Raw genomic sequence first — 25,284 nt, forward strand, 5'->3', positions numbered from 1 at the left:
TATGGGACTCAAATGAAAGGTATTTAAGATTAAAAATCGTATCTGATATCCAATTGTTGGACCAAGTGTTTGAGGGACCACCCCAATCCCCAGAACACCCCTAAATCCGACGTATTTACCGACCATGGCAATATGGGACTCAAATGAAAGGTAATTGCGAGTAAAATACAAATCTGATATCCAAATGTGGGACCAAGTTTCTGGGGGTCCACCCCTTCCCCAAAACACCCCCCAAACAAGACTTAATTACTGACCATCGCGATATGGGGCTTAAATAAAAGGTGTTTGAGTGTAGAATATGAATCTGATATTCAGATGTGGGATCGATCGGTTATCAATATTCGGGAAATGTATCTATGGGGCCACTTTACCCCCATAACACCATCCAAATAGGGCGTATTTGCTGACCATTACAATTTGAGGCTCATATAAGAGGTGTTTTAGAGTAGAAAACGAATCTGTTTACTGAGTGGCCGCCCCATCCCCCAAAACACGCACCAAACCGAACATGTTTGCCGACTATGGAAAAATGGGGCTCATCGCAATGCGGCTTTAAAAAAAGGTATATGGGAGTAGACCATGAATCTGATATCAACATTCGGGACCAACTGTCTAGGGGACATCCCACCACCATAACTACCCCCAAATAGGACGTATTTTCTCACCATGACAATTTGGGTCTTAAAGAGAGTAGAGCTGGCAATTGATAGTTTTTAGGTCCCATACCTCTTAAATGAAAGGTATATGAGTTTAGAAAGCGAATTTGATATCCAATTTTTAGACCAATGGCAATGTGGGGTTCAAATAAAAGATATTTGAGAGTATTTCACGATGCTGATAGTGTATAGGGCTAAGAGCTTCTGGGAGTCAAATGGCAGGTATTGGGGAGTAGAGCGCAGAATTTTTATCCACTTTCGGGACCAATTTTCTGGAGGTCTACTCCTTTCCCATATGGGGCTCATATAAAGGTAATTGGGAGTGGAATATGAATCCAAATGTGTGACCATGTATTTGGGACACCGCCCCTTGTACTCAAAGAGTACAAATTTGCCAACCATGGTAATGTGTGGCTTAAATGAAAGGTATTTGAGATTGGAAAACTAATTTCATAACCAATTGTTGGAGCCAAGTGTTTGAGGACGCTTCATCCCATAAACTCCAACACCTTAAACCAATGAAAATATGAGGTTTAAATAAACGGTATTTAAGAGTAGAGCCCGGTGCTGATATATTTTTCAGGGTTAAGTTTCTGAGAAACCCCCCCATCCCCCAAAACACCATTACAACATAGGGCTCCAATGAATGGTATTTGCGAGTAGAGCACGAAATTGATACTCACTTTCGGGACCACGTTTTTGGGTTTCACACCACACCCTTAACCCACCAACCACCACCCTGGATGCCTTCCCACTCCCAAAATCCCCATGAGAATATCGGGCTCAAATTAAGCTAAACCCTCCGAGCGAATTCATAGACCAATTAAGATCATATGGATTCAGATAAAGCCAGCTATATTGTTATACTGTTAGTCAAGCGATATACCATTTTCGTTGCATGGTATTTCACTAAAAGTTCTTTAATTGCCGAAAATTAAGAATCAAAGGATAATTTTGTTCCATATAAAGTCAAAGAAGGCGCAGCGGAGCGGGCCAGGTTTAGCTAGTTTATAATAAAAATAAATACAACCCCTTCCTTTGGTATTGGGTATAGAGAGCGTCTGAAGATTTAGTCTCCCATTAACATTTTTAAAGAAAGTTTTAATTTGAAATTATATTTTTGGGTAATGAAGTTCCATTTTATTCTCTTATAAATTATAAATTTAAATGAGCACTGTATCATTTGGTGGTTTGTTGACTGAAATGATTCATTAAACTGTTCTGTCGAATAAGATTTTAACCAACATGTGGGTGTAGATTTGATCCAACAATTGGTCCAGTTACAGTTCCTACCGATGTTCCTACATTTTGAGAGATTACACCAGTTACTGCTCCGATATTACCTCCACTTTGATTTCCTCCAACTGTTGAGCTTATATGGCCCCATGATCCGGCACGCTGAGGTTCTGGTTTAGGGGTAGCTTGGACTGAAATTATGGCAATTGCCATGAAGACAGCGATGACGGAAGCTTGTAGGAATTTCATATTGATTGATATGGTATGGAATTGTCGCAAGATGACTGATGATTAGCTCACAACTAGTTGCGTCTTATATAGCAGGTATGCATTTAAGCTTTAACATACGACATGGCACAGATGGCATATTGAGGTCATGCAAAAGAAACGTAAAGGCTTTGTTTTTAAGTAAAAAATAAAAATGAAATTCTAATTTCCATGAAAAATAATGAATTCCCTGCTTTACTGAATGTGTGTTCTGAGAAAAACATTTTTAAGCAAATATCGAATCAGCAGTTGGATCCAAATTGCAAATTTTGCCCATGAACCTTCCACTAAGGAACAGGGCAGTTGGATCCAAGTAAGTTTAATGTTAAACATTGTAGCTTCATTGGTTTCGTAAGTCAAGTGTAGCCAAATCGAACTTTATGTACTCTGCACCTTTGGTAATATTAACGAATAACAATAAGAGTGATACTCATTTGTAGATCTCTACCGTTATACTTTGTACATCCAAGAATTTTAGACCCATACATTTTGTTTAGACGTTCTTTATTTGAGAGGTTGTCACATAAGATTAAAGGTGACAGTATCACATAATAGGAACATATGTCAACTCTTCAATATATGGTGCATTGAATCATCTTGAAAGTGACCAATAACAAAAATTATAGAATCAGCACAACTCAGCTGTGCCTTCTTTTATAATACGCAAAAATTTCTTATCCATACTTCTGAAATACCAAAATCTTAAATTTGTTCACGAACACTTAGTGAAAGAACAGCGGACAAACTTCTCCCATAGCAATAAGCACTGCCCGATTTTAGTTTTATGCTCAACGACCTCTACTCTATATGTAGTAAGCCAAACCTGAGAGGAGTACCGCAGAGCGACATTATTTAGTAGAGAAATTTTGCATTATTGAACTCCTCACAAATGTCGCCAGCATCATTAGGGGGATAAACGCGGCTGAAACATATTTAACAATGTTCCCACTAGGATTCAAACAGCTATTGGCCTTATGTAGAAGAACTTTCAAAGTCTTAATATTTCAAAGCTATCGTTCTTTAAACACGATGACGGATAGATGGTCAGTTCGATTTAGAGTATATACAAGCAATCGATATATCAAGGTAAATGTATATCCATATATCAACGAAATGACTGAGTTTGTATTCTCCTATCATATGGTGGAGGGTATGAAAGACCTTGGTGCATTAAAATAGTCAGATGATTATTATTCTGTTGCCTGGCAACAGGGCACGTGCGATTACAATAAGGCTTGCCATATCAACAACAGATTTTTGCTAGTACATTGAAAGCCAAATCATCAAAAATAAGTTGCCCCCATGGCCAAATAGGGTCTAAATCGGTGTATAACCTGATACAGCTCCCATATAAACCTATCTCGGATCTTGACTTCTTGAACTCCGAAATGGCTAACATTTTGACTTCTACTATAGTCTTCAACATTGAATTCATGTATGGTCCGAATCGAATCATAACTTGACATTGCTCCAATAGCACAGCAATTTTTTGACCATTTTTCTGTGCTTGCCTAAAACGAGTTACCGGGCAAAGAACTCAAGAAATGCGAATCATTGTGAAGGGCATATAAGATTTGGCCCGGCCATATGAGTATCACTCTTCGTAGCCATTCGTAAATATGATTAAAAATGCAGAATTCATAAAGTTCGACTACACTTGACTTACGAAACCAATGAAGCTTCAATATTTAACATTTAACTTACTTAGTTAATCTGTTGACTCGATATTTGCTTAAGAAAGTTTTTCCAGAACTCAGATTTAGTTAGGCAGGGAATAAATAACCTTTCATGGGCATTAAACCCATTGTTTTCCTTGAAAACAAAGAGTTATTGTTTCTTTTGCATGACCTTAATATGCCATCTGCATCACGTTATATGTTAAACTTAAAATGCATATCTGCTATATAAGACGAAACTGGTTGTGGGTTAATCATCAGTCATCTTGCGACAATACAGTATCATAGAAATCAATATGAAATTCCTACAAGTTGCCACCATCGCTGTCATTGTGGCAATTGCCATAATTTCAGTCCAAGCTGCTCCTGAACCAGAACCTCAAACTGCCGGGTCGTCGGGTCATGTTCACACATTGGTTGGAGGAGCTCAATATGGAGGCAATATCGGTGGAGTAGGTGGTGTAATTTCTCAAGGTATAGGATCATCTACTGGATCGGCAGGTGGACCAATTGTTGGATCAAATCTGCACGGTTAAAATCTAATTCAGCAGAACAGTATGAATCATTTCAGAGAAGACAACAAGCCACCCAATGATACAGTGCTCATTTAAATTTATAATTGATCGGAGAATAAAATAGAACTTTTTTATGGAGAATAAAATAGAACTTTTTATTTTCAAATTAGAACTTTTTTTAAATGCGTTACATGTTTGAGGTAGGCCAGCGGACATTCAGGGTTTACCTTTAAGGACCCGCAAACCTTATATAATAACTTACTTATAAATTCCTTTCTGTGTATGAAATATTGGTTTCATTGATAATATACTTCAGTAAGTAGAATTCAAAATGATGTTCTAAGCTCTTCGATGCAGGATGGTGGTTGGTGACGGTGACTGAGGCGCTTGAGCCGGTTGGGTAGATTTGGTTTCTTCGGTATTCGGACGGTTTGGGAGATTAAGGATTCGGCTTGTATTCGGATTGTTCGGCATTCTGTTGTCTTCAGACGGTGGGCTTGCTCGGGGGCTTAGAGTTGGCTAATGCGCGCACTGGGCGTCTCACCGCTACCTTTGTTAGAATCTTGAAAGACAACAGCAGAGTTAAGGGACATGGTTGTGTAAGACCGTACGGATGCTAGTCGCTTTAAGATGCGAACTAGTTGCCTAGTCGCGTTAAGATGCGAGCGAATGAGCGTTAGGATGCGAACTAGTTTTCTAGTCGCGTTAGAACGAGAACGAATCAGCGTTAAGATGCGAAAAAGTTCCCTAGTCGCGTTAGGATGCGATCGAGTCAGCGTTAGGATGCGAAATAGTTTCCTACTCGCGTTAGGATACGAACGAATCAGCGTTAGGGTGCGAAATAACTGCCTAGTCGCGTTAGGATGCGAGCGAATCAGCGTTAAGATGCGAAATAGTTTCCTTGTCGTGTTAGGATACGAACGAATCAGCGTTAGAATGCGAACTATGTACCTAGACGCGTTAGAATGCGAACAAGTTTTCTAGTCCCGTTAGGATGCGAACGAATCAGCGTTAGGGTGCGAAATAGCTGCCTAGTCGCGTTAGGATGCGAGCGAATCAGCGTTAAGATGCGAAATAGTTTCCTTGTCGTGTTAGGATACGAACGAATCAGCGTTAGAATGCGAACTATGCACCTAGACGCGTTAGGATGCGAACAAGTTTTCTAGTTGCGTTAGGATGCGAACGAATCAGAGTTAGGATGCGAAATAGTTGCCTAGTCGCGTTAGGATGCGAGCCAATCAGCGTTGGGATGCGATCTAGTTTTCTAGTCGCGTTAGGATGCGAACGAAACAGCGTTAGGATGCGAAAAAGTTCCCTAGTCGCGTTAGGATGCGAAATAGTTTCCTAGTCGCGTTAGGATACGAACGAATTAGCGTTAGGATGCGAAATAGTTGCCTAGTCGCGTTAGGATGCGAGCGAATCAACATTAAGATGCGAAATAGTTTCCTTGTCGCGTAAGGATACAAACGAATCAGCGTTAGAATGTGAACTAAGCGTTAGGATGCCAACTAGTTTTCTAGTCGCGTTAGGATAGGAGCGAATCAGCGTTAGGATGCGAACTAGGTACCTAATCGCGTTAGGATGTGAACTAATTTTCTAGTCGCGTTAGGATGCGAACTAGTTGCGTAGTCGCGTTAGGATGCGAACGAATCAGTGTTAGGATGCGAAATAGGTACGTAGTCGCGTTAGGATGCGAACGAATCGCATTAGGATGTGTGTAGGATGTGTTCATCTGTACGAAAGTGTTACACATTTCCATTCAATTCAAAATGACCCGAGGATTAATTTAAGGAACCTTACAAGCCGCTTAAAACTTCTTATCTTATACTGCGTAACCCCTGGCTTTAACAAATGACAAGCGTTTGTTGCAAGCCAGAAACAGTCCCAATACTAGCATCCACATATGTGGTTGATATATGACTTTACTTTTACTTTTATTGGCAATGACAGAACTTTTGCTCCACTAGCCGAACGTAGAATAGCGTCTCGATCTCCTGCGCTCATTCTTAAATATCTGACACCAAGTTTCGAGGTGTCTCCCACAACTTGATCTTTCCATCGGGCTTTGGATCTTCCCCGTTTGTGTGTACCACCGTGTTTGCCTTCAAAAGACTTCTTTGCTCAAGCTTCCTCATAAAGCTTTTATGAGCTTCAGACCCTTAATTGGCACATCGCTCTATATGACAGCTATATCTAAATACAGTCCGATCTTTACCAAATTTGGGTCGGATAGCGGGTGGCCTAAAACTACTACTGTTTCAAATTTCAGCGAAATCGTCTAAAAAATAAAGCTTTTATTCGCTTCAGACCCTCTATCGAGATATCGGTCTGTATGGCAGCTGTATCTATATATATTCCGATCCGAACCATATTTGGGACGCATGTCAAGAGAACTTAGTTTGCCCACTGTTTCAAATTTCAGCGATATCGGTTAAAAAATAAATCTTTTATGGACTTCAGATCCTTTATCTGGAGATCGGTCTATATGTCAGCTATACCTAACTATAGTCCGATTTGATCCTTATTTAGGTCAGATATCAGGAGGCTTTAGATAACTCTCTGTTTTAAATTTCAGCGAAATCGGGTAATAAGTAAAGCTTTTATGGGCTTTAGACCCTTTATCTGGTGATCGGTCTATGTGGCTGTTATACCTAAATATAGTCCGATCTGAAGCATATTTGGGTATTGTGTTAAGAGGCGTAAAACTACTGAATATTTCAAATTTCAGCGAAATCGGTTAAAAAATAAAGCTATTATGGGCTTTAGACCCTTTATTTGGAGATCGGTGCATATGGCAGCTATATGTAAATAAAGTCCGATGTGAACCATATTTGATTTTTATGTTAGAAGGCGTAAAACTACTCAATGTTTCAAATTTCAGCGAAATCGGTTAAAAAATAATGCTTTTATGGGCTTTAGACAAATTTTCTGGAGATCGGTCTACATGGCAGCTATATCTAAATATAATCCGATTTGATCCGTGTTTACGTCAGATATCTGAAGGCTTAAGATAACCCTCTGTTTCAAGTTTTAGCGAAATCAGGTAATAAATAAAGCTTTAATGGACTTCGGACCCTTTATCGGGAGATCGGTAGATATGGCAGCTATATATAACAGTTTCAAATTTCAGCGAAATCGGATGATAAATAAAGCATTTATGGCATTAGACCCTTTATCGGAAAATCCGACTATATTGCAGCTATAGCCAAATATGGTCCGATTTGGCCCATTCAAGAACTTAACCTGAGTGCATCAAAAAACGTATCTGTCCCAAATTTCAGCTCAATATCTCAATTTTTGAAGGCTGTAGAGTGATCACAACAGACGGAAGGATAGACGGACAGACAGACGGATAGACGGACAGACACACGGACATCGTTAAATCGTCTTAAAATTTTACGACGATCCGAAATGTATATACTTTGGAAGGTCGGAAATTGATATTTCGATGTGTTGCAAACGGAATGACTAAATGAATATACCCTACCTACGGTGGTGGATATAAAAAGAAGTTGGCAAAAGTCTGAGAAAAAACTGCAAGTCAATATCTGGAAGCTTGATTTTCACCACCGTAGCGGAGAGGTTTATGTCCGTCTATGGCTAAACACCTGGGTTCAAATTCTGGCGACACCATCAGAAAAAATTTCAGGGGTGGTTTTCGCCTCCTAATGCTGGCAACATTTGTGAGGTACTATGCCATATAAAACTTCTCTCCAAACAGATGTCGCACTGCGGCACGCCGTTCGGTCTTGGCTCTAAAAAGGAGGTCACTTATCATTGAGCTTAAAACTTGAAGCGGACTGCACTCATTGATATGTGAGAAGTTTGCCCCTGTTCCTTAGTGGAATGTTCATGGGCAAATTTTGTTATTTGTTTTTGATTTTTACTGTAGACGTACGGTCTAGTAGACACATTTCTGCTCAGTACAATGCACGTTAGAGCAAAGCTCCCACTAAGATTTTTTCCTTCCATACTAATCGCCGAAAGATCTAGTCTCCCATTAACATTTTTAAAGAAAGTTCTAATTTGAAAAAATATATTTTTAGATAAGGAAGTTAAATTTTATTCTCTTATCAATTATAAATTTAAATGAGCACTGTATCATTTGGTGGTTTGTTGTCTTCTCTGAAATGATTCATACTGTTCTGTTGAATTAGATTTTAACTATGAAGATTTGATCCAACGATTGGTCCAACTGCCGATCCAGTAGATGTTCCAATTTCTTGAGAAATTACACCACCTACTCCTCCGATATTACCTCCAGTTTGACTTCCACCAATGTGTGAGCCAACACTACCCCATGATGAGGCATGCTGAGGTTCTGGTTCAGGAGCAGCTTGCACTGAAATTATGGCAATTGCCATGATGACAGCAATGAAGGAAGCTTGTAGGAATTTCATTTTGATTTCAATGATATTGAATTGTCGCAAGATGACTGATGATTAACCCACAACCAGTTTCGTCTTATATAGCAGGTATGCTTTTTAGGTTTAACATACAACGTGGCTCAGACGGAATTTTGAGGTCATGCAAAAGAAACATAAAGGCTTTGTTTCCAAGAAAACAAAAGGTTTAATGTCCATGAAAAGTAATGAATACCCTTTACAGAAAGTGTGTTTTGAGAAAAATATTTTTAAGCAAATGTCGAATCAGCAGATGGTTCCAAGTAAGTTAAATGTAAAATATTGTAGCTTCTTTGGTTTCGTAAGTCAAGTGCAGCCAAGTCGAAGTTTATATACTCTCCACGTTAGATTACGAATGACAATGGAGAGTGATACTCATTTGGATTTTAGACCAATAAGTTTTGTTTAGATCCTTCCTTATTAGACAGATTCCACACTGAGGTGAAAGTATCATATAATAGGAAGATATATCAACTTGGCAATGTATGATGCATTGAATCATTTTGAAAGTGACTTTAATAGTAATAAACCAGCAGAACCTAAACAGCTCTGCTGTGCCTTCTTTCATAAAAGGCATAAGGTTGCTCACAAACACTTCACCAAGGAACAGCGGACATATTAATGAGGGTTGGCCGATTCCAGAGTAAAGCTAAACGATGAGATCTGTACTCCATATGTACTTAGCCGCGCCCAAGAGGAGTGCCGCAGAGCGGCATTATTAGTAGAGAAGTTTTACATTAATGAACTCCTCACAAATTTCGTCAGGGGAGAATTGCTGCCGAAAAAAACTTTTACAATGTGCTCTATAAGATTCACACAGCTATTGGCCCCAACTAGAATAAGTAGCAAATATTAAATTATTCAAAGTTATCGTTCTTTAAACACGAAATTGATGGATGGTCAGGGCTAGTTTGATTTAGTGTATATACAATCAGTCGATATATCAAGGTGTAACAAACGAAATGACTGAGTTTGTCTACTACCATCATATGGTAGAGGGTATGAAAGAAATTAAAACATTAAAATAGTCAAATGATTGTAATTCTGTCACCTGGCAACAGGGCACGTGCGATTACAATAAGGCTTGCCATATCAACAACAGATTTTTGCTAGTTAATTGAAAGCAAAATCATCAAAAATTTGGGTTGCCAAAGAAAACTCTTGCAAACTTAATAAAATACGGATACAACTGAATGCAAACCTACAGTCATTTTAATCATTAAACGATTTCAAAGCCAATAAGGAAAGGCTAAAGTCGGGCGGAGCCGACTTTATAAAACCCTGCAATTATAAATTCGGGCTATACATATCTATCTTTTATATAACAAATAAAAGCGTGCTAAGTTCGGCAGGGCCGAATCTTATATACCCTCCACCATGGATCGCACTTGTCGTCTTCTTTTCCGGCTTCTCTTCTTAGGCAAAAAGGCATATATGAAAAGATTTGCTCTGCTATTAGAGCGATGTGAAGATTTGGTGCGGTTTGGACCACAATTAAATTATATGGTAGAGAACTGTATAAAATGTCAACCAATTCGAATAAGAATTGCGCCCTTTGGGGGCTCAAGAAGTAAAATAGAGAGATCGATTCATACAGGAGCTGTATCAGGCTATAAACCGATTAAGGTCATATTAAACACGTATGTTGATGGACATGAGAGGATCCGTCGTATAAAATTTCAGGCAAATCGGATCTAGAAGCTCAAGAAGTCAAGTCCCCAGATCGGTTTATATGACAGCTATATCAGGTTATGAATCGATTTGAACCATTCTTGGCACAGTTGTTGGATATCATAACAAAATACTTCGTGCAAAATTTCATTCCAATCGGATAAGAATTGCGCCCTCTAGAGGCTTAAGAATTCAAGACCCGAGATCGGTTTATATGGCAGCTATATCTGGTTATGTACCGATTTGAGCCATACTTTGCATAGTTGTTGGACATCATAACAAAACATGTCGTGCAAAATTTCATTCCAATCGAATAAGAATTGCGTACTCTAGGGGTTCAAGAAGTCAAGACTCAAGATCGGTTTGTATGACAGCTATATCAGGTTATGTACCGATTTGAGCCATACTTGGCACAGCTATTGGATATCATAACAAAATACTTCGTGCAAAATTTTATTCAAATCGGATAATAATTGAACCCTCTAGAGGCTCAAGAAATCAAAACCCAAGATCGGTTTTTATAGCAGCTAGATCAGGTTATGTTCCGATTTAACCATACTTGGCACAGTTGTTGGATATTATAAGAAAACACGTCGTGCAAAATTTCATTCCAATCGGATAAGATTTGCGCCCTCTAGAGGCTCAAGAAGTCTAGACCCAAGATCGGTTTATATGGCAGCTATAACAAAACATGGACCGATGTGGCCCACATACAATCCAAACTGACCTACACTAATAAGAAGTATTTGTGCAAAATTTTAAGCGGCTAGCTTTACTCCGGTTTACATTTTCTACCATCACCTGAAATAAGTTCTTTTGTAACATCACCGCCGCCACTGTCGGATGCCAGTAGCTGGGAAAAATGTTCAGTATTAAGTTTCAGCTACAATGACTGTACAGGCAGAGGTACTTGGGAAACACGTCTTAGAGTTTTACGGCGATCAAGAATATATATGACAAAATTAGTATAACCCCCTTCCATTGGTGCTGTGTATAAGAAGCGTAAGAAGATCTAATCTCCCATTAACATTTTTAAAGAAAGTTCTAGTTTGAAAATACATTTTTAGGTAATGAAGTTCTCTTTTATTATCATTATCATTGGGTGCCTTGTTGTCTTTTACGAAATTATTCATTATCTTGTTCTATTGAATAAGATTTTAACCGTGCAGATTTGATCCAACAATTGGTCCAGCTGCCGATCCAGTAGATGATCCAATGCCTTGAGAAATTACACCACCTGTTCCTCCGATATTACCTCCACTTTGACTTCCTCCAACGTGTGAGCCAACACTACCCCATGATCCGGCATGCTGAGGTTCTGGTTCAGGAGCAGCTTGAACTGAAATTATGGCAATTGCCATGATGACAGCAATGAAGGAGGCTTGTAGGAAGTTCATATTGATTTCTATGATATTGAATTGTCGCAAGATGGCTGATGATTAACCCACAACCAGTTTCGACTTATATAGCAGGCATGCATTTTAAGTTTAACATACAACGTGGCTCAGAAGGCATATTAAGGTCATACAGAAGAAACTTTGTCTTTGTTTTCAAGGAAAACAATAGGTTTAATGTCCATAAAGGTAATGAATTCCCTGCTTAACTATCGAATCGATAGGTAATCGAATCGGCAGATGGTTCCAAGTAAGTTAAATGTTAAATATTGTAGCTTCATTGGTTTCGTAAGTCAAGTGTAGCCAAGTCGATTTTTGTGAACTCTACATCTTAATAATATTTACGAATGACAATGAAGAGTGATACTTATATGGCCGGGCCGAATGTTATATACCGTTCACCATGGTTCGCATTACTTTAGTTCTTTGTCCCGTAACTCTTTATAGGCAAAAACAGGATAATGGACAAGAATTGCTGTACTATTAGGACTGTATCAACTTATGGTCAAATTCATATCATATATGAATTCAAAGTTGAAGTCATTGTGTAAGCTATCAGCAAATTAGGATAAGAATTGTTCCGATTCAGACCATATTTGATACATATATTTAAGGTCATGGGGAAGCAGTTGTAAAATATTTCAGCCGAATCGGATAAGAATTGCGCCCTTTTAAGAAGTAAAATCGGGATATTGGTTTATATGGGAACTTAATCAGGTTGTGAAACGATTTGGACCGTACTTGTCACAGTTGTTGCCAGACAAAACAAAACACTTTGTGTTAATTTTCAGCCAAATTGGATAACAATTGCGCCCCCTGGAGGCTTAAGAATTCAAGCTCCCAGATCGGTTTATATGGCAGCTATTTCTGGTCTGGGACCGATGTAAAAAATACTCAGCACAGGAAATCATAACACAATCAAAACTCTTCATGAAAATTTTCAGCCAAATCGGATAAGAATTGCGCCCTCTAGTGGCTCAAGAAGACATGATTCAAAATCGAGACATGGACTGATATGGCCCATTTACAACCCAAACCTACGCAAATAAGAAGTATTTGTGCAAAATTTTAAGCGCCTTGCTGTACACCTTCGAAAGTTAGCGTGGTTTCGGCTGACAATTGGACGGCTATTGCTGGATCGGTTCAGAATGTCGAGACTATCAAGAATATATATACTTTATGGGGTCTTAGACCATTAGTATACCCCCATTCTGTGGTGGAGAGTATAAAAATGCGTTTAATTTCGTTTTTCTCTCCTTGTTGCAGTCTTATATTGTTCTTCTCTTCAACTTTCTTCTAGGGTGAACACATTTGACCTAAGGTTTCCGAGTGAAATGGCTTGTAACTGAGGTTGCTAACCGATTATTTTAAACATTTACCTGATTTTGCCTTTGTGGTATTCGCTGTTTTTAAAACCTGAAAAAAGCGCATTTGCTAAACCAAACAAGTAAAATCGTGCTAAGTTCGGCCGGGCCGAATCTCCACCATGTATCGCATTCGTGGAGTACTTTTCCTGACATCTCTTCTTAGGCAAAAAAAGGATAAAAGAAAAGATTTGCTCTGCTATTAGAGCAATATCAAGATATGTTCCGGTTTGGACCACAATTAAATTATATGTTAGAGACCTATGTAAAATGTCAGCCAATTCGCCCTTTGGAGGCTCAAGAAGTAAAATAGACAGATCGATTTATATGGGAGCTGTATCAGGCTATAGAACGATTCAGACCATAATAAACATGTATGTTGATGGTCATGAGAGGATCCGTCGTACAACATTTCAGGCAAATCGGGTAATAACTACGACCTCTAGAGGCTCAAGAAGTTAAGATCCCAGATCGGTTTATATGGCAGCTATAGCAGGTTATGAACCGATTTGTACTTTATTTAGCATAGTTGTTGAAAGTCATAATAAAATACTTCGTGCAAAATTTCAGCCAAATCGAATAAGAATGGCGCCCTCAAGAGGCTCAAGAAGTAAAGTCCCAAGATCGGTTTATATGACAGAAATATCAGGTTATGGACCGATTTGAACCATACTTGGCATAGTTGTTAAATGTCATAGCGAAACACGTCGTGCAAAATTTCATTCCAATCGGATAAGAATTGCGCCCTCTATAGGCTCAAAAAGTCAAGACCCAGGATCGGTTTATGTGGCAGCTATATCAGGTAACTGACCGATTTGAACCATACTTGGCACATTTGTTGGATATCATAACAAAATACGTCGTGCAAGAGTTCATTCTGATCGGATAAGAATTGCGCACTCTAGAGGCTCAAGAAGTCAAGACCCAAGATCGGTTTATATGGCAGCTATTTCAAAACATGGACCGATATGGCCCATTTACAATCCCAACCGACCTACACTAATAAGAAGTATTTGTGCAAAATTTCAAGTGGCTAGCTTTACTCCTTCGAAAGTTAGAGTGCTTTCGACAGACAGCCGGACGGACAGACGGACGGACATGGTTAGATCGACATAAAATTTCACGACGATCAAGAATATATATTTTTTATGGAGTGTCAGACGAATGTTTCGATTAGTTACAAACAGAATGACGAAATTAGTATACCCCCATCCTATGGTGGAGGATATAAACACAATTTGAATGGCGGAGGTAGCCAACTTTGAATGCCAACCAATGGGACACCGGGTCTTTCCTAGAATTTTGATCAAAGCTTGGTTAATTCCTCAGTTATAACCTTATAAAATTTCGTGAACACCAATCTTAATGCGTTAACAAATGGCAGACTCATTCCATAAATTTTTTTATACCCCATAACACCACAGAGTATTATAACTTAGTGCATTTGTTTGTAACACCCAAAAGGAAGAGAGATAGACCCATTGATAAGTATACCAATCGACTCAGAAACACTTCCTGATTCGATTTAGCTATGTCAGTCTGTCTGTCTGTCAGTTTTGGATTTAAATCCCATAAATTGGGTTGCCCAAAAAGTGATTGCGGATTTTTTAAAAGAAAGTAAATGCATTTTTAATAAAGCTTAGAATGAACTTTAATCAAATATACTTTTTTACACGTTTTTTTCTAAAACAAGCTAAAAGTAACAGCTGATAACTGACAGAAGAAAGAATGCAATTACAGAGTCATAAGCTGTTAAAAAAATTTGTCAACGCCGACTATATGAAAAATCCGCAATTACTTTTTGGGCAACCCATGTATGTTCGTCCGATTTGCAGCAATACATCAATCAAATGGCTCTTTGTTAACCGATTCTCTAGAAATTTGGCAGGATGGATTTTCTTACGACCCTCGATATTAGCGGTGAATTTCAAAGAAATCGGTTCAGATTTAAATATAGCTCCGATATATATGTTTGTCCGATTTGCAGTAATACTGCAATAAGATTTGTCATTTGTTAAGCGATTCTCTCGAAATTTGTTAGGAAGGATTTTCTCTAGACTCTCCATACTACTAGTTAATTTCATGGATATCGGATTTAGATTTAGATATAGCTCTCATATATATCGCCCGATTCCTAGAGCCACCGCAAGCGCATTTATCGATCAATATTCCCAAAACTTTGTACAACCCTTTCCCCGACGACTTCCGCAATATCTATTCAGTTCGGTCGAAATCGGTTCAGATTTAGATATAGCTCTCATATATATATATATATTTCATCCGATTTTCACTTTTAGAGTCACAATAAGCTCATTTATTGACCAATCTTGCCATAATTTTGCGCAACGCTTTCCTTTACGTCTACTCTGATATATGAGAAGTTTGCTCGAAATCGGTTCATATTTAGCTACAGTTCCCATATATATGTTCGTCCGATTTTGAGAAAAATTGCAATAAAGCGATCATTTGTTAACCGATTCTCTCGAAATTTGGCAGGAAGGATTCTCTTATGGCTCTCAATATTACTGATGAATTTCATAGAAATCGGCCTAGATTTAGATATAGCTGTCATATATGTAAATCGCCCGATTTTCTCTCCAAGAACCACTGCAAGCGCATTGATTGACCAGTTTTGCCAAATTTTTGCACAATTTTTCTCGTCGACTACCACAATATCTGAGAAGTTTGCTCGAAATCGGTTCAGATTTAGATATATCTCCCTTATGTATGTTCTTCAGATTTTGGCTTATTATACCCACTACCGTAGAATAGGGGGTATATTCATTTGGTCATTCCGTTTGCAACACATCGAAATATGAATTTCCGACCATACAAAGTATATATATTTCGGATCGTCGTAAAATTCTAAGACGATTTAATGATGTCCGTGTGTCTATCCATCTGTCTGTCTGTCCGTCTGTTGTAATCACTCTACAGGCTTCAAAAATTGAGATATTGAGCTGAAACTTGGCACAGATACGTTTTTTTGATGCACTCTGATTAAGTTCTTGAATGGGCCAAGTCGGACCATATAAGGATATAGCTGCTATATAGACCGATTTTTCGATAAAGGTTCTAATGCCCATAAATGCTTCATTTGGCCCCCGACATCTGACCCAAATATGGTTCAGATCGGACTATATTTAGATATATCTGAAGTCCATAAAAGCCTTATTTTTTATCCAATTTCACTGAAATTTGAAACAGTGAGTAGTTTTAACCCACCCGCCATCCGACCCATATATGGTAAAAATAGGACCGTATTTAGATATAGCTGTCATATGGACCGATATAAGCTCATAAAAGCTTTATTTATTACCCGATTTTGTTGAAATTTGAAATACAAAATTCAACAGTGACTTATATTTATAAGACCATTCAACGTCCGTTCCGAATTTGAGTGCATAAGTTATCCAATTTTCATCGGATTGTGATGAAAGGGGGTTTACATATATACTCTAGGTGGTGGGTATCCAAAGTTCAGCCTGGCCGAACTTAATGCCTTTTTTCATGTTTGCAATAAAGTTGTCATTTGTCAACCGTACTTATTAAAGTTTGAACATATGCTTGAAATGTAATATGGATTGTTTTATAACCCATCTGAAAACATTGGCCGAGATCCATCAAAATTGGTTTAGAATTGGATATAGCTCCCACAGTGTACTTGTAGGGTAGGTGTAGGGTATTATACAGTCGGCACTGCCAGACTTTTGCCCTTCCTTACAGGTTTATTATGTGCACGCATAGAAACTAGTTAGTTAAACAGCAAGTATTTGCTGAAACAGCAGAAAGTCCGCTGAAAATGGGACAGCAGTATTTGGCTGCTGAAACAGCAAAAAAAAAAAAAACTCAAAAATTCATAAATATTTCAAAATTTTTTTATTCCATCTTATTTTTCAATTTAACTTGGAAGTCATTTGGCATTGGCAACTTTCTCAACATAAAAGCCCTATCCAATAATTGATCCAAACACTGGCACATGTACTTCTCCATCAGACGATCCAATAGCTTGGGAGTAAATACCATTGAAATTTCCGATAAGACCTCCAGTAGGATTTCCCTTATAGTTTCCGATAATCTCATTATATCCACTGGCTAAGCCACCATGTGGTCCGAAAAGTATCCCTGTAGTCCATTGAGGTTGAGGTACAGCTTGGACAATGCAGCCAAAGGCAAAAACCATGAAAGCAGCAACAAAGAAATTTTTTAAGAGTTTCATAGTTTTGTAATATATCGTTTAATGAGGTTCAGTGGTAAAAACAACTGTAGGTTTGCATTCAGTTGTACCCATATTATATTAAGTTTGCAATGAGTTTTCTTTATCTTGACAGATGTCACAATAAGGGCAACCTAAATTTTTGTTGATTTGGCTTTCAATTATCTAGCAAAAATCTGTTGTTGATATGAGACAAGCCTTATTGTAATCTCACGTGCCTTGTTGCCTTTTTTAATGCACTTTTTTAATGCACCAAGTGTTTTCATACCCTCTACCATGTGATGGGAGTATACAAACTCAGTCACTTCGTTTTACCATACCTTTATATATTGATTGCTTACATATACTCTAAATCGAACTTACACTGGACATCTATCCGTATACATCAGCGTTTATCCCCCTAATGATTCTGGCGACATTTGTGAGGAGTTCAATAAGGTAAAATTTCTCTATTAAATAATGTCGCTCTGCGGTACTCCTCTCAGGCTTGGCTTACTACATACAGAGTAGAGATCATAAAAAGCAAGATGAGCATAAAACTAGATTCGGTCAGGGCTTTTTAATATGGGAGAAATATATCCGCTGTTCCTTCATTAAGTGTTCGTGAACAAATTTAAGATTTTGGTATTTCAGACGTATGGATAAGAAATTTTTGCGTATTATAAAAGAAGGCACAGCAGAGCTATGCAGGTTCTGCAAGTTATATTATAAGTTACTTTCAAGATGATTCAGTGCATGATATATTGGGAAGTTGAGATATGTCCTATTATTCGATACTTTCACCTTAACTCTTATGTGAAAACTTCTCTAATAAGAAAAATTTAAACAAAACTTATTGGTCTAAAATCCTTGGGCGTACAACTTTTAACGGTAGAAGTCTACAGATGAGTATCACTCTTCAATGCCATTCGTGAATTTCATTAAAGGTGCAGAGTACATAAAGTTTGACTTGGCTGCACTTGACTTACAAAACCAATGAATCTACCATATTTAACATTTAACTTGCTTGGAACCATCTGCTGATTCGATATATGCTCAAAAATATGTTTCTCAGCGCACACATTTATTAAAGCAGGGAATACATTACCTTTAATAGACATTTAACCCTTTTGTTTTACTTTACAACAAAGCATTTTTGTTTCTTTAGCACGACCTTAATATGCCATCTGAGCTACGTTATATGTGAAACTCAAAATGCATACCTGCTATATAAGACGGAACTAGTTGTGGGTTAATCATCAGTCATCTTGCGACCATTCAATATCATACAAATCAATATGAAATTCCTACAAGCTGCCACCATCGCTATCTTCATGGCAATTGCCATAATTTCAGTGCAAGCTGCTCCTAAACCAGAACCTCAGCATACCTCATCATGGGGTAGTGTTGGCTCACACATTGGTGGAAGTCAAACTGGAGGTAATATCGGAGGAGTAGGTGGTGTAATTTCTCAAGAAATTGGAACATCTACTGGATCGGCAGTTGGACCAATCGTTGGATCAAATCTGCATGGTTAAAATCTAAATCAACAGAACAGTATAATGACTCATTTCAGAGAAGACAACAAGCCTCCAAATGATTCAGTGCTCATTTAAATATATAAATGAAAAGAGAATAAATAGAACTTCACTACCTAAAAATATATTTTCATATTAAAACATTCTTTAAATGTAAATGGTAGACTAGATCTTTCGAAGCTTTTTATACCCAGCCGTAAAACTCTTGGACGACTTTGCCATGTACGTTCGCTTGTATAGTCTTTGTAGCTTAAACTTAAAACAGAACAATTTTCCCAGCTGCTGGCATCCGACAGTGGCGCCGGTGATGTTACTACAGAACTTATTTCTGATGATGGTATAGAGTGTAAACCGCCTAATCAGAATGTGTTCAGCGTAGCAGTTACCCGGTTGAAGGACAACAAGACAGTAGGAGCCGACGGGTTGTCCGTTGAACTATATAAGAACGGAAGCGAAATACCGATGCAACAAGTATGCACCATCCCGATCTGGCTAAAAGGACGCATATTCGACATTTGGAAAATAAGCAAACTATGTTCCACTCGCAAAAAAAAATAGTTCAATAGCAATAAACGAAGTTTTCCACAAGTGAATTTCGTTACCAAAAGAACTTGTTTGTGTTAGAAATACAAATTTCAGGTACGATTAAATCATGGATGGTTTCACAACCAATTTAATCATGTTTGCTCAAAAATTGATTTTGTTCATTATAAAATATATATGTTATTATACCCACCACCCTACGATAGGGGGTATATGCATTTAGTCATTGCGTTTGCATGACACAGAAATATCAATTTGCTACCCAACAAACGCTATATAATTTGGATCTTCGTAACATTCTAAGATGATTTAACGATATCCATGAGCGTATCCGTCTGTCTTTCCGTCTGTTGTAATCACTCTAGAGCCTTCAAAAATTGAGATATTGAGCTGAAATTAGGCACAGTTTCTTCTTTTGATGTACGCTGGTTAAGATCTTGAACGGGCTAAATCGGAGCATATTTGGATATAGCTGCTATATAGACCGATTTTCCGATAAAGGGTCTAATGCCCATAAAAACTTTTTTTTCATCCGATTTTGCTGAAATTTGAAAAAGTGGGTTATTTTAAGCCTCCCGATATCTGACCTAAATATGGATTGGATCGGTCCATATTTAGATATAGCTGCCATATAGACCGATCTCCCGATAAAAGGTCTGAAGCCCATAAAAGCTTTATTTTTTAAAAGATTTCGCTGAAATTTAAAATAGTGAGTAGTTTAAGGCCACCCAACATAGGACCTAAATATGGTTCAGATCGGGCTATATTTAGATATAGCTGCCATATAGACCGATCTGCCAATAAAGTGTCTGAAGCCCACAAAGCTTTTTTTATTTCCCAATTTCGCTGAAATTTGAAACAGTGGGTTACTTTAAGCCTCCCAACATCTGACCTAAGTATTGTTCAGATAGGACTTTATTTAGATATAGCTGCCATATAGACCGATCTCCCGATAAAGGGTATGAAGCCAATAAAAGCTTTATTTATTACTCGATTTCCCTTAAATTTGAAACAGTTAAGTTAAGACCTCCCAACATCCGACCTAAATATGGTTCTAGTCGGACTACATTTAGATATAGCTGCCATATAGACCGATCTGCCGATGAGGGGACTGAAGCCCATAAGTGCTTTATTTATTATCCGATTTCGCTGAAATTTGAAACAGTGAGTTTTTCTGAGCCTTACGATATCCGACCTTAATATGGTTCAGATCGGTTTATAATTGGATATATCTGCCAAAAAGACCAATATTTTTTTTACAAAATTGAATAGTGGACCACTCAACTGCCGTGCCGAATTAGAGTGCTTAAGTTATCCAATTCTGGCCGAACTAATGCCTTTTTATTTGTATTTTATACCCTCCACCATAGGATGGGGTGTACTAATTTCGTCATTCTGTTTGTAACACCTGGAAAAATGCGTGTGAGGCCCCATAAAGTGTATATATTCCATGTCCGTCCGTCCGTCTGTCTGTCTTGAAATTTTGCACAAATACTTTTTTTTAATGTAGGTCGGTTGGGATTGTAAATGGGCTAAATCGGTCTATGTTTTGATATAGCTGCCATATAAACCGATCTTGGGTCTTGACTTCTTGAGCCTCTATAGGGCGCAATTCTCGTCCGATTTGACCAAAATTTTGCACATAGTGTTTTGATATCACTTCCAATAGCTGCGCTAAGTATGGTTCAAATCGGTCCATGTTTTGATATAGCTGCCATATAACTGATCTTGGGTCCTGATTTTTCGAGTCTCTAGAGGGCGCAATTCTCATTCGATTTGACTGAAATTTTGCACGTAGGGTTAACTTCCAACAACTGTGTTAAGCATGATTCAAATCGGTTCATAATCTGGTATAGCTGTCATATAAACCGATCTTGGTTCTGGACTTCTTGAGCCAATAGAGCGCGCAATTCTCATCCGATTTGGCACAAATTTTGCGTGAGGTGTTTTGTTATGACTTCCAATAACTGTGTTAAGTATGGCGCAAATCGGTACATGACTTGATACAACTGCCATATAAACCTATCTGGGATCTTGACTTCTTGAGCCTCCTCTAAAGGGTGCAATTCTCAGACGATTTAGCAGAAATTTTGAACAACGCTTTCTTCCATGAACTTCAGCATACATGTTCAATATGGTCTGATTCGATCAATAGCTTGATACAGCTCCCATTTAAACCTGTCTCCAGATGTTGCTTCTTGAGCCCCTACAAGATGCAATTCATATCTGAATGAACTGAAATATTACACAATGACTTCTACAATGTTCAGCATTTATTTATGGTCCGAATCGGACTATAACTTGTTTATTTTCTTCTTTTTTTTTACAATAACTTTATGTTAGAAGTAATTTGCCAGTGGCCACTTTCTTAACGTAAAAGTCCTATCCAATAATTGATCCAAACACTGGAACAGGAGCATCTCCATAAGACGAACCAATAACTTGGGTGTAAATACCATCTAAGTTGCCGATATGATCTCCAGTATAGTTTCCGGCTATGCCACCATGTGGTCTGAAAATTATCGTTGTAGTCCTTTGAGGTTGAGGTACAGCTTGGACAATGCAGCCAAAGGCAAAAACCATGATAGCAGCAACAAAGAAATTTGTTAAGAGTTTCATTTTATTTTGTATATCGTTTAATGAGGTTCAATGACTAAAATGACTGTATTTGCATTGTTGTACCCCTATTTTATTAAGTTTGCAATGAGTTTTCTTTATACTGACAGATGTCACAACGAGGGCAACCTAAATTTTTGTTGATTTGGCTTTCAATTAACTAGCTAAAATCTGTTATTGTTATGGTAAGCCTCATTGTAATCACACGTGCCTGTTGCCAGGCTACAGAATTACAATACTCTGATTTTTTTTTTTTTAGTATACAAACAAATTTCGTTTTACCATACCATTATATATCGATTGCCTACATATACTCTAAATGGAACTAACCCTGACCATCCATCCGTCATCGGGTTTAAATAACCATAGCTTTAAGGTATTAAATTTTTGCAACTTCTTCTAGTTGTGGGTGTTTGAATCCTGGAGAGCACAAAGTAAAAATCTTTTCGGCAGCGGTTATCCCCTTAATGATGCTGGCGGCATTTGTGAGGAGTTAAGTAATGAAAACTTCTAATGTCGCTCTGCGGCACCCTTCTCAGGCTCGGCTAAGTACATATAGAGTAGATATCTCATCGTTGAGCCTAAAACTGAAATCGGAGCTCATTTCTATCGGAGAAGTATAACCGCTGTTCCTTCATGAATTGTTCGCGAGCAAATATAGGATTTTGGTATTTCAGATGTAGAGATAAGAAAAGTTTGTCCAGCGTATCATAAAAGAAGGCACAGCAGAGTAGTGCAGTTTCTGAAAGAATTATTTTGATGATTCAATGTACCATATATTGACCAGTTTATATATCTTCCTTTTACGTGGGGCCTGTACATTAATGGGAAAATTTCTTTTATAAGGAAGATCTAAACCAAACTCATTGGTGAAAAATCCATGGTCGCACAACTTATAACGATGGAGGTCCACAAATGAGTACAATATAACTCTCCATTGCAAATTCGTAAATATTTTAATAATGCAGAGTACATAAAGTCCGACTTGGCTACACTTGAATTACAAAATCCAATGAAGCTACAATATTTAATATTCAACTTACTTGCATCCAACTATTGATTCGATATTATCTTTAAAATATTTTTCCACAACACTCATTTAGTAAAGCAGGGTATTCTTTACCTTTCATGGACATTGAAATTTAAACCTTTTTGTACTTAAACACAAAGCCTTTATGTTTCTTTTGCATGACCTTAATACGCCACCTGAGCCACGTCATATGTTACACTTTACCCTGCTGTATAAGACGAAACTAGTTGTGGGTTAATCATCAGTCATCTTGCGACAATTCAATATCATAGAAATCAATATGAAATTCCTACAAGCTTCCGTCATCGCTGTCATCATGGCAATTGCCATAATTTCAGTCCAAGCTGCTCCTGAACCAGAACCTCAGCATGCCGGATCATGGGGTAGTGTTGGCTCACACGTTGGTGGAAGTCAATCTGGAGGTAATATCGGAGGAGTAGGTGGTGTAATTTCTCAAGGTGTTGGATCATCTACTGGATCGGTAACTGGACCAATTGTTGGAACAAATCTTCACCCATTGGCTGGTTAAAATCTTATTCTACAGAACAGTATGATGAATAAATACAGAGAAGACAACAAGCCACCAAATGGTACAGTGCTCATTCAAACTTATAATTGATAAGAGAATAAAATAGTACCTCATTACCCAAAAATATATTTCTAAATTAGAACTTTCTTTAAAAATGTTAATGAAAGACTAGATCTTCCGGGGCTTTTTATACCCAGCACCAAAGGAAGGGGGTTATACTAATTTTGTTAAACTCTAAGACTATTTTGCCATCTACGTTCGCCTGTACAGTCTTTACAGCTAAAACTTAATACAGAACATTTTTCCCAGCTACTGGCATCCGACAGTGGCGGCGTTGATGTTACTAGAGAACTAATTTTTGATGATGGTAGAGAATTTAAACCGCCTAATCAAAATAAGCAGTAACCCCGCTGAAGTACAACAACGCAGCAGGAACCGACGAATTGTCGGTTGAACAATATAGGAACGGAGGTGAAACACCGATGCAACAAGTATGCACCAGCTCGATTTGGCTGAAAGGAAGCATACCTGACGAATGGAAAATAAGCACACTATGCTCAACACGCAAAAACAAAAAAAGTTCAATAGCCTTAAACGAAATTTTCAACTAGTAAATTTCATTGGTCGTAAGTAATGAGAACTTGCTTATGGTAAAAGTACAAATTTCGGTTACGATAAAATCATGGAAGATTTTGCACCATATATAAGCTTGTTTTGCTCAAAAAGTCTTTTGTTCATTAAAAATGAGTAAAAAGGCATTAATTTTGGGCGGGTCGAACTTTGGATAGCCACCACTTCGGGTATATATGTAAACCATCTTTCGTCATTAGCCGGTGAAATATGCATAATTTATGCCCCCGTAGCAGTTATACCAAAATATGATTTGGACCAAATTCGGCAGGAACATTAAGTGGTCCAATAAATACAAGTCATTGTTCAATTTTGTAGAACAAAGTATTGGTCTTTGTGGTAGCTATATCCAAGTACAGACCGATCTCAACCATATACGACAAGGATGTCGAAAAGCCTTACATAAATCACTGTGTCAAATTTCAGCGAAATCGAATAATAAATGCGTCTTTAAAGGGGCCATGATCGGTCTATATGGCAGTTATATCCCAATCTGGACCGATCTGCGCCAAATTGAAGAGGTGGAAGGGCCTAACAAAACTCACTGTCGCAAATTTCGGCGAAATCGAACAATTAATGCGCTTTTATGGGCCTAATACCTAAAATCGAGAGATCGGTCTATATGGCAACTATATTTAAATCTGAACCGATCAGGGCAAAATTGAAGAAATAAGTCGAAAGGTCTAACATAACTTACTGTCGCAAATTTTAGCGACATCGGACAATAAATCCGCCTTTTATGGACCGAAGACCTTAAATCAAGAGATCGGTCTATATGGCATCTATAATCATATCTGGACCTATCTAGGCTAAATTGAAGAAGGGTGTCGACCGTCCTGACACAACCCACCGTCTCAAATTTTGGAAAATTGGACAATAGGTGCACCTTCTATGGGCCCAAGACTATAAATCGGCGGATCGGTCTATATGGCTATATCCAAATTTGGACCGATCTGGGCCAAATAGAAGTAGGATGAGGAAGATGCTAACACAACTCACTGACCCCAATTTCAGCAAAATC

The sequence above is a fragment of the Stomoxys calcitrans genome, chromosome 2, assembly GCF_963082655.1.
Source record: "Stomoxys calcitrans chromosome 2, idStoCalc2.1, whole genome shotgun sequence".
Lineage (NCBI taxonomy): Eukaryota > Metazoa > Arthropoda > Insecta > Diptera > Muscidae > Stomoxys > Stomoxys calcitrans.